The sequence below is a fragment of the Dioscorea cayenensis genome, chromosome 15, assembly GCF_009730915.1.
Source record: "Dioscorea cayenensis subsp. rotundata cultivar TDr96_F1 chromosome 15, TDr96_F1_v2_PseudoChromosome.rev07_lg8_w22 25.fasta, whole genome shotgun sequence".
NCBI lineage: Eukaryota > Viridiplantae > Streptophyta > Magnoliopsida > Dioscoreales > Dioscoreaceae > Dioscorea > Dioscorea cayenensis.
The window spans coordinates 1,523,910-1,534,284 of record NC_052485.1 but is presented as its reverse complement, the minus strand read 5'-3'; the positions used below and the strand labels follow the sequence as shown (position 1 = coordinate 1,534,284).

General features: G+C 38.2%; 1 pseudogene; it reads right to left on the bottom strand.

Moving 5' to 3' along the window:
* Nucleotides 1-7,109: 7,109 nt before the first annotated feature.
* On the bottom strand, nt 7,110-10,133 carry LOC120277106 (annotated as a pseudogene).
* Nucleotides 10,134-10,375: the final 242 nt, after the last annotated feature.

Here is a 10,375-nt window from a genome sequence, read left to right as displayed (position 1 = left end):
TTAACAGAAGAATATTATTTTTAAATTAAAATTTAGTCAACAATAAATAGGAATTTTCTTTCAATCTTAACTCTCTCATTTGTTTCACCACCAACTATGTATCATTAGTGTTGGAACAAAGGCAGACTGTCACCTTATGGTTTCTGTTTAATTTTTACTGCATTTGACCAGGAATGGTGCAGTTGTATAGAAACTGATAGCATCATCCACCTTAATTATTACTTTTTGGCTCTTTTTTCATAATAGCACCTATTATTATCTAATTCTGAACAGCCGCGAGCAACTATATTATATCCTAGGTTTTCAAAGTGTTACCATCAATAGCGTCTCACTGAGAGCACTCTACATATTCCTATATAATAATTAAATAAATTATTTATTTATTTAATTAAAAAATATTACAAAGTGTTACCATCAATAGCGTCCTTGCTGCTAGAGGATTCGGACCTAGATGGCTCTCCTGGATCCATACCATCCTTAGTACTGCCAAAACTCAGTTCATTATAAATGGTTCCACTCAAGGTTACATTAGATGTAAAAGAGGTCTGAGACAAGGCGACCCTCTATCACCTCTACTATTTGCCCTTGCTACAGATGTCCTAAGCGCCATGTTCTTCCATGCTCTTAGATCTAAAGTGTTAGTGGGTGTTTCTTTGGATCATTTAATCAATTTCTGTCATTTGCAATATGCTGATGATCTCTTAATATTCTCAGCTGGAGGACAAGAAGACCTACAAATCATCAAATTAATACTTTATCTCTTTGAGGGGTCTTCCGGGTCTTTCCATCAACTTTTCGAAAAAGTCTGCTGTATTCTACACACTATGGTTTCCAACCCCATCACACTTCCGCCGAATTCTTAATCGCTCCAAACTGCTTTGCCAATCACTTATTTAGGGATTCCTCTTTCCGGAAGAAGGCCAAGACGTATTGATTGGGCAAAAACTCATTGGAATGGTTCGATCTAGGCTCACCCTTGGAAAACAAACTACCTATCTCTTGGAGGTCGCCTAACTCTCATTAATTTACGTACTCTCAATCGTCCCCGCTTTTATTGGATGTCGGTATTCAAACTTCCCCGCCTGGGTAATCAAAGATATTGATCAAATTCAAGAGATTTTTCTTTGGAAAGGTCCCTGATCTAAGCTCCAAAAGGAATCGATCGGTTGCTCGGAATAGAATCACTGGACTCATGAAATGGGAGGTTGGGGAATCCTCAACCTTCGTGATTTTAATAAAGCTTTACTTGGGAAGTGGTGGTGGAAATTATCTTGTAATCCTGACAGTAGTTGGGCTAAAATCATTCATTATAATTACTCAATTGGTAGCCCAAATGGAATCCTGTTCCACAACCCACCTAGAAACAAATCTTTCTTTTGGGCAGGAGTGAACTCTACTTTTACTTCCCTTCCGATCCTCAGATACACAAAATCATCGAAATGGCTCAAACACATCTCTTTGGTTTGACCGCTGGCATGATGGACAATTGCTCAAAGACCTCCGCCAACACTTTTTCGGATTGTACATCTCCTTGGATAAATATTAGACAATTCATCCAACTCATTAATTGTCCGTAGGTTCTCTTTTACTCTGCTCCCTCAGACATGCTATCCAATCTCTTAGAGATCATTCCAGATTGCTCTCATAGTCAGGAAGATTTCTATTCCTCGGCATTGGAAAAAAGTGGAAAATTCACTGTCAAATCATTTTATAAATTCCTCATTGATGGTGGAATGCGTAGTCCACTTTATTCTCATTTCTGGAAAACCCGTTGTCCTAGCAAAATAACTCTTTTCTGCTGGCTCGCTGGTGAAGATAAAATTCTCACTCTCACAAATCTCTTTAAAAGAGGGTGCAACACTCAAAGCTCCACAAACACCTGTGTTCTATGTCACAAAGCTTCAGAAAATGTTAACCATCTTTTTCTTGAATGTGATTTCTCCAATCGTCTCTGGGGTTTCTTTTCTCAAATCCTTGGTTTCAACCTTTCTCCACATTCAATTCCCACTCTTTGGACTTCTTGGATCCCATCTCTTATCCCACAACACCGAACCCTCTGGGATCTTATTTCCCGTGCAATCTTGTGGAATATCTGGATTGAACGAAACACTCGTATTTTCCATTTGACTGTTTTACCGGTTTTCAATATCTTTATTAAAACTGCTAATATGCTCCTCTCTTGGTTCTCAATTACAGGAGATAGTCAGCAACCAGTCCTCACTGAAGCTTCACTGAAAATCAAGCGCTCTCTTAACTTCTACAGCGCCAGAGACTCAAACCCTGTTGGAGAAGCGGACTCTGATCATGCGCAGGAGTAGTTGCTCCTTTTGATGGCTTGGATAGGCCTGAGGGACCAGACGGTGTCTTCCGCCTTCCTAGCTCCTTCTCTCCTTGTCTTTTATTTTTCCTCGTTGTTTTTTAGTTCCTCTCCTCATACGGTGAGAGATTTTATCTTGTACTCTCTGCTCTCTTTTTATTCAATAAAGGCGTGGTTTATCCACATTTATTTCATATTACAAAAATCTTTGAGAAATGTGAGCAAGCCACTCTACTTCAAATGTCATCAAGAACTTTATTCTTGGATACTACAATTTAATTATTCAATTATTAAAAAAAATACTTTATTATGGTATGTCATCTGCTGCATATGTATATATATATATATATTTGTTAGGATAAGGCATTCTCACCCATACAAAAGTTGAGCACTCATTACATCATGAGCAAGGGTACACTATGCTTAGGCAATGAAGGTCTCTCATGCATAGGGTGCCACGGAGTGAAAGTGCACGGCCGAACGATTAATTCCTTATTGTACACACACCTCTGACTATTGCACTTATTGTATTTATTAATATATATATATATATATATAAATGGCTGGAGTTAATTGATAGAAGGAAATCAAATACCGTAAATACAATAGAAAGAATATATGAGCTTTTCACTAATATTGGTATACCCAACAATAAAGCGCAAAAGTTGAATCCCTCGTGCACAATGAATAATATAAATAGTGGCTTGTCCATTCGAGTGGGATGACACTTTAAAAGCTTGGCAACATAACCTTTTTCATCAATTAGTTACATACAATGTTTTTAAAAACCGGATCGCGAAGCCCGACCCTCGATTTGAGTCATGGGTTGATCGGTCCGGATCGGATGACCCATTCGATCGGACCCGGATGATGTCATAAATATATATTTAAAATAATATAAAATTATAAATATTTTATAAAAATTAAATAATATATATTAAAAGATAAAATCATAACAACAAAAGCTAATTTGAGATCAAGAAAAATATATATAATCCTAAATAGTTTTTTGAAATTTTCAAAAAGAAAAAAATATCCAAAAATTGCACAAAACTTAACAACTATAACCACAACATCTATATGAAAGTCTACAAAATCAACAACATAGTAAATAATTAACAAATTAACCACGACATCCATACATCTATATGAAAATTTATCCACCCATTAAGTCAAATTTCAGAGAGGTAACACAATCAACTGCCCAAAATATAATCAAGCTTTTATATTATTAATGATACTAAAACAGATATTTTCACACCCAAAAACTTTGAATGTATTAGCAACCAAACAATTATGGAACAAACAAAAAACAATGTAAAAGAAAATAAAACATGCATCAAAGTATCAAACCAGGATACAAATGGAAAGCAAAGAAGTCAAATCTTTCTTCACATTGTCACGAATAATGCTGTAAATCTTCCCTTCATATAGATGGAAAGCAATAGCATAGCTGACTTGGAACTTGGAAGCTTGCAGTGGCAGCCTTGCACAAAGACTGAAAGACGTTTTCCTCTCAGCTCAGGGGATCAAATGGTTGAATGCGGCAGCGAGCAGTTGGGACTTGGGAGTTGGGAGTCACTGAGTCGGGACAATGCTGGAACACCGGGGGCTGGGAGCAAACCTCGCAGAGTCGCAGGGGAATCGAGGATTAGGGGATCGGGGGATCGGATGGCTAAGGCCCAAGGGAGGAGTATGCGACAGAGAGAAATTGAAATTCCAAAAGAGATCATCAGATCAAACTTAAACCTAAATAAAAAAACCGGATTTTTTCCGGTTTCGGTTCAACCGGCCGGTTCGTCGGTTTTATCCGGGTTTGACCGGTTTCAATTTTGGTCAAAACTCAGCATTAACCCGGACCGGACAGCGGTCCGATTCCCGATTTTTCGGTCGGACCAGCTAGTCCGATCCGGGTTTAAAAACATTGGTTACATATCATCCACTACACTGATCCCCATTACATTACTCTTTGATTTATCACCCCTCTCATGCACTAATCACATGACAAAGTACTTCAATCTGGTGACATCTGTTAAACCCCTATTTGTGCAATTAGATCGCCTTGGATAATACTCGGCACTTTTCTCGATTTCGTCTTCTTCTTCTCGGATTCGTTTGACTTGGTCAAGACGGTGTTCAACCTCGATGGCCAAGACATGATCCTTCTAAAGGCGCAGCCTTGACCCTAGCAATTAACAGTTAACACATTTAGGACCTTCTCATTTTGGTTATGTTTGAGAACATTTAGCTAGAAAAGGATTAATACTGCACGCACATTCACTCAAAGTCTCCTTTCACCCATTTCAATTCTTATCATGATTTATCATTTATTGTTTGTAGTCAACTGTAGTCCAAAACGCATAGCAGCTAAGTTTGGAGGATTCTATGGTGATAATCAAATAAAGCTTTAATTTCTTTTTATGTAATATAGGTATCAAATTATGATTTTTTTAATCTAAATTTTTAATTTGAATCAAAAATAATTATTTAATTTTAATTTTTATTTCACTAGATAGTCACTTGAGGAAATTTGATCTCATTTTTGATGATTTAATGTAAAAAAATTCTTTCATCGAGAAATGAAATGAAATTATCAGTTGAGAGGACAATGTCTTGTGTATTTTCTGACAGAGAATTTCTGGTATCTAAATCATAAAAAAAAACAAAATCTTTCTAGTAACCATTAGATCTCAAAATAAGAAAAAACTATAATTTGGTGTCCTACCAAAAAAATTACCCCATCTTCTATGAATTGGGAGTTCCTCTAGACCGAGGTATGACCAATGACCTTGACATCCCATAGGGTGGATGATTTTTTAAGCAATTATTTCTTGGAAGCTTTTTAGTTTTTTTAGTTTTTTTTTCACATTTTTTTTTAAATGGTGGATAAACCACATTTATTAAAACTGAAAATAGTATATAGAACCACCACCAGGGCAAACAATAGACAGAGATAAACCCACTAACTGTGGATCAAAAACTACAAAATACAAAAAGGAGACCGAGAAGTCTCCACCAAACCGCATCAAGAGACACGCTATCCTGCACCGTGGTCAGCAGACTCCTTGGAAGATGGCACCTTGGCAATCTCCTCCACATGCGAGCGGACAGAAAACTCCAAGCTACACCGAACAATCGACATAGGTACCTCCATCTTCTCTTTAAGACCATCGAATGCTGTTGGGAACCAGGACAAAAACATAAGATTAATCTTTTAGACATAAACTGTGAACAAACACCACAATGGCATTAAAAATGCAATCATTTTGAGTAAACCAAATGTTCCACACAATAGCCTTAATCACTAGGTTCCACATAACTCTAAATGAATGCACTAAAGAAGCTCTCCAAGAACCCCAGACCACCGACATCGATCCAGGTGGTTCCGGCAGCTACAAAACCCGCCCAAAATAGGCCCACACCTGTCTAGCTACAATACAATATAAAACAAGTGGTCACAGATTCCAAGTTCGAGTGGCATAACACACAATTAGCCGTAGGCAGACGGTTACATCGTCGTTTAGCTAAATTCTCCAAAGAAAGTATTTTGTCCTTCTACACTAGCCAGCCAATTAAAGAGGTTGATTTTCTTTGGACGCGTGCTAATCCAAAAGAACTTCACAACATGGCATCACAAACCTCCATCAATAAGGAAATTATAAAGAGATTTAACTGAGAATGCACCATTTCCAGTTAGCCTCCACTATTTCTGATTAATCAAAGCTTCGCTAGGAGCCCTCAATAAATCTCTGGAACATCACAAAGCCGGAATATCGATAAAAGGAGGCCTCTCCAACAGATACACGAGGTCACTGATTGTACCATTTGGATAATGGCTAGTAGCAAAATCATCCTGCCACAGGTACATTGGAGCTCTACCATCCAGCCATTGATCTTTCCAAAAAAGAGTTTTCATCCCTGACTGGACTTTATGTAGGATATAACATCTTAAGGCCAGGCAGAACTTAATAACTCCTTTTTCCGTAAGTAAGAGATCCGACACTGTGCCTTGAGTACATATTCCAACAAGTCCAACCATAGTTAAATTGTATGACCACAGTGCCACACCAGTCAGGCATCATCATGAACTTCCACCACCATTTCCTAAGAAGGCCCTGATTAAACTTGTCAAGGTCAAGGTTACCCCCATCCTCCGTTTTTTCCATCTTCTGTTCAACATTTAATACTTTATTGAGCCACTTAACCATCTCAGGTGGCTTGGTGTTTCAGCATGACTTATGTACTTTTTATGGTCTTGATTTATCCTATGTACCCATCAACCTCTTCCTTTTGTGTTGTATTTTGTTATATTTGTCTCTGTAATAACTTTATTTTTAATATATTTTAAATATTTTTATCAAATTGCATATTAAAAAAATAAACCATAGGCTCTTATATATATATATATATATATATATATTACAAAATAAACAAGTCCGAACTCCTAAAGCTCCCTGTATAATACTTTTCTTACAAAATAAAAAGATAAGTAATTTACATTTTGATATGTAAACTTGAATTACTTGTAAAGTGTATGAATTTTTTTTATATACATATGTGACAAGTGCATATTGGCAATGAAAGTACGCATGAGTCAAGAATTTCATCGTCTAACCTGTATGCCCTCACTCAATAACATGGAATATGCGCTATAAGCCCACAATCATAGTTAAGGACTTGTTACTACCACTGCATCCAAAGAAAACTTGAACCCAGGACTCTTAAATTCCCACACCAACAGCTGTATCCAGTGGAGTAAAAAGCAGCTAGTTTATGAACTAAATCACAAGTGTAAAGATTTCGGATGGAACTATAAGCATTATAATAATCCACAACAAATATTAACACCGAGAAACACACACTACATAGAACACATGAATTTATGAGATCTAATAACAAGGCTTTTAGTCAAGCATTCCTGTTCATATAGAAAACTCTTCTGGCAAGCTCTAAATTTTTTTTACAAGTCAGTCAAATAAACTTCGTCCTTATCTATCTGGGTTCTATTTCTGATATGGAAACTTCATTGGAAGTCATTGGGATAAAACTGTCTGTTGATCGACTGAATTCACCAGCGGAAAAACAATTATCTTTCTGGAATGCATCTGAATTCATGCCACCATTTGGTGCTACAAAAAATGCAGGCTTGGAAGGAGCTTGCAAGGACATTGAGTAGCTATTGAGCATGAGAACCACCATTGACATGCTCGGTCTGCTGGCTGGAACTTCTTGAACACATAATAAACCAATATGAATACATCTCAATACCTCACTTCTCGGCCAGTGATCACCGAGTGATGGATCTATTATCTCTGAGATTGTTCTTTTCCTCCAATGCTGCCATGTCTGTTGGAAAACAGTCAATCAATTGGTAACCATACAATATGATGATTCAATCAAGCTAATTTGGCACTCATACTTACATAGCTTAGCAGGTCTTTCGCTAGTCCAGTTTCAAGAAAATTACTGTTCTTTTGCCCAGTCAATATTTCCAGAACTAAAACGCCGAAACTGAATATATCTGACTTAGCTGAATACTGCCCACGCAGCGCATACTCTGGAGCCATATATCCACTGGGAACAATTGAAATCAAATAATTGTTTAGAATGCGTTTCAAGTTTGTTTTTTAGAGCTTTTGAGTTACTACTTACAATGTTCCAACAACTCTTCTTGTGGTTCCCCCAAGTTGATCACCAACAAAGAGTCTAGCCAAACCGAAGTCTGAAATCTTTGGATTCATATCGTCATCTAACAATATATTGCTCGCTTTTAGATCCCGATGTATAATCTTTGGCTGAGAATCTTCATGAAGGTATAATAGGCCACGAGCGATTCCACTTATAATCTTATACCGTCTTTGCCAGTCTAGTTGCTCACGTTTGATAGAATCTGTCTCACAAACTCGACACTTAAAGAATTACAAAACTATGAAATGCCTAATAAGGAGTTGAACAAATATATACAAGACGTGGATGAAAGATTTAATCAGTGTGTGAGTATGTTTATAGTTGATTATAAGAAAACAGAACAAGAACAAAGACTCATACCAAACAGAATGGTGTCAAGGCTTCTATTAGGAACATACTCATAGACAAGCATCTTCTCTTGTTCTTCCAGGCAAACACCGAAGATCCTCACAAGGTTTTTGTGTTGAAGCTTTGCAACCAACACTAATTCGTTTTTTAGCTCTCCTATTCCTTGCCCTGAACTAGTTGAAAGTCTTTTAACTGCTATTTCTCTTCCATCAGGCAATATGCCCTGTGGATTAAGTGGATCACCATATTAAGAAAATGCTATTGATGGTCAGAATCCAATTTTCACACAATTTAATGGCAAGCATTCAATTAATTGTAACTTTTCAAAATCAAAAGAAACAAAGAGGAGATGCTTTGCCTTGTAAACTGCACCAAAGCCACCTTCTCCAAGTTTATTCTCAGTAGAGAAGTTTGCTGTTGCATCTCTAAGAGTTGATAGATCAAATAGAATTGACTCTACGCTTGTGATCTGCTCTGGATCTGTCAAATCTACAAATAAAGAGAGAAAATATTATGCATGAATGATTGAATTTATTATTATTATTATTATTATTTTTTTTTTTTTTGGGGACTAACAGTACTCTTATCATTATCCATTACAAATAAACTAGATGTGTAGAGTTCAATTCATTGCTTACACTCACAAGGAATTTCTTTTGCCAACCTCCTCCTCCTCTTCCAGAAGCAAATGCAAATAGTGCTAATTATCAGGAAAGCAATGACCAGAGGGATAGCAACCGCAAGAGCAATGTCCTTATTGTTTTTGTTTCCTGCATCAAGAGATCTCCAAATGATTAGCAGTTCCACTAACGCATCAATGGGAAAGTTTAGTTTCTGGGTTGTTTGCAGGGACAAGTAGTGCAGTTTCCCACCTTCTCCTTCCTCGGTGTCCACGGGCGTAGGTGTATTTGTACCATTAGACTGAGGAGGGAAGAAGAAGAAGAAGAAGGGAGCAGCAGCATGGACCTACCACTGTAGAATGAATTCACATCATACCTGAAATTGCACCTAACTCCAAGAACTCTCAGTCCTTCCTTATCTTGATTACCAGCAATCAAATGGAAAGAATCACGCAAGCATCCATAGCACTGATCTCCTGACAAATCCAGTGTGCACTGCGCCTGGCCATATATTTTGGGGTTTGACACAGTGAAGTTGGCCTCCCCTGTTGCGTATTTCCGGGACGAGTTATAGGACGCATACTTGGCTACCATATCCATCAACTCACTCACAAGCTCGCTAAACTTATCAGGCTCACTAACGCTCTGTTGGTCCGTCAGGACTGGTGGATTAGAGTTTAGATTTGAAGAGAGGAAGTTCTGGTTGGAATAACGGAGGAAACAGGGGTCGTACCATACGACAGCTCCCTTGCTGTTGGGACATAACTGCAGGACGTCTTGTTTTGCAACGTTGAGGCAGTTCCGGCAACTGGTGGTGTTGGTGTCGCTCGCTGCACAGGACCAGGCCGTACACCTGGTCGGGTATGCTGCCCACTGTGTTGGCGTAGGAGCCTGAAACAGAGCCATTGGAGAGGAGGGATGGGAGGAGAGTTAAGAGGTTGGATTGATAGGTGCTGTTTGTGGTATAGTTGCCGGTGTCCTCACATGACTGATATATGAGGTCTGCTGATAGCACCGGAGAGGTCAGTAATACTAATAATAACAATAACAAGGTCTGCATGAGGTACACCATCAATCACCATGGATGGGTGAAGTGGGAGTGCCTGCTAACTCAAGCCAGCTTATGTTGCTGGGATGATGATCTTAGTTTTGTACGGATACAGAAAAGGATAGATGGGGAATCAAGAATCGAAGTGTCAAACGTGTGGACACAAACTCGGGAAAAGACCAGTCTAATCTGGCGGCCTCTACATCATGAATGTTGTTGTGGTGACCTCACCAACGGGCACTGTGACGTGCTACATGCTCACTCACAGTTTGGGGTAAATACATACGGGTAGGATAACAAATGTATTTAAGTATATATATTATATACTGCAATCTTGTTGGCACAGCCTTTGAC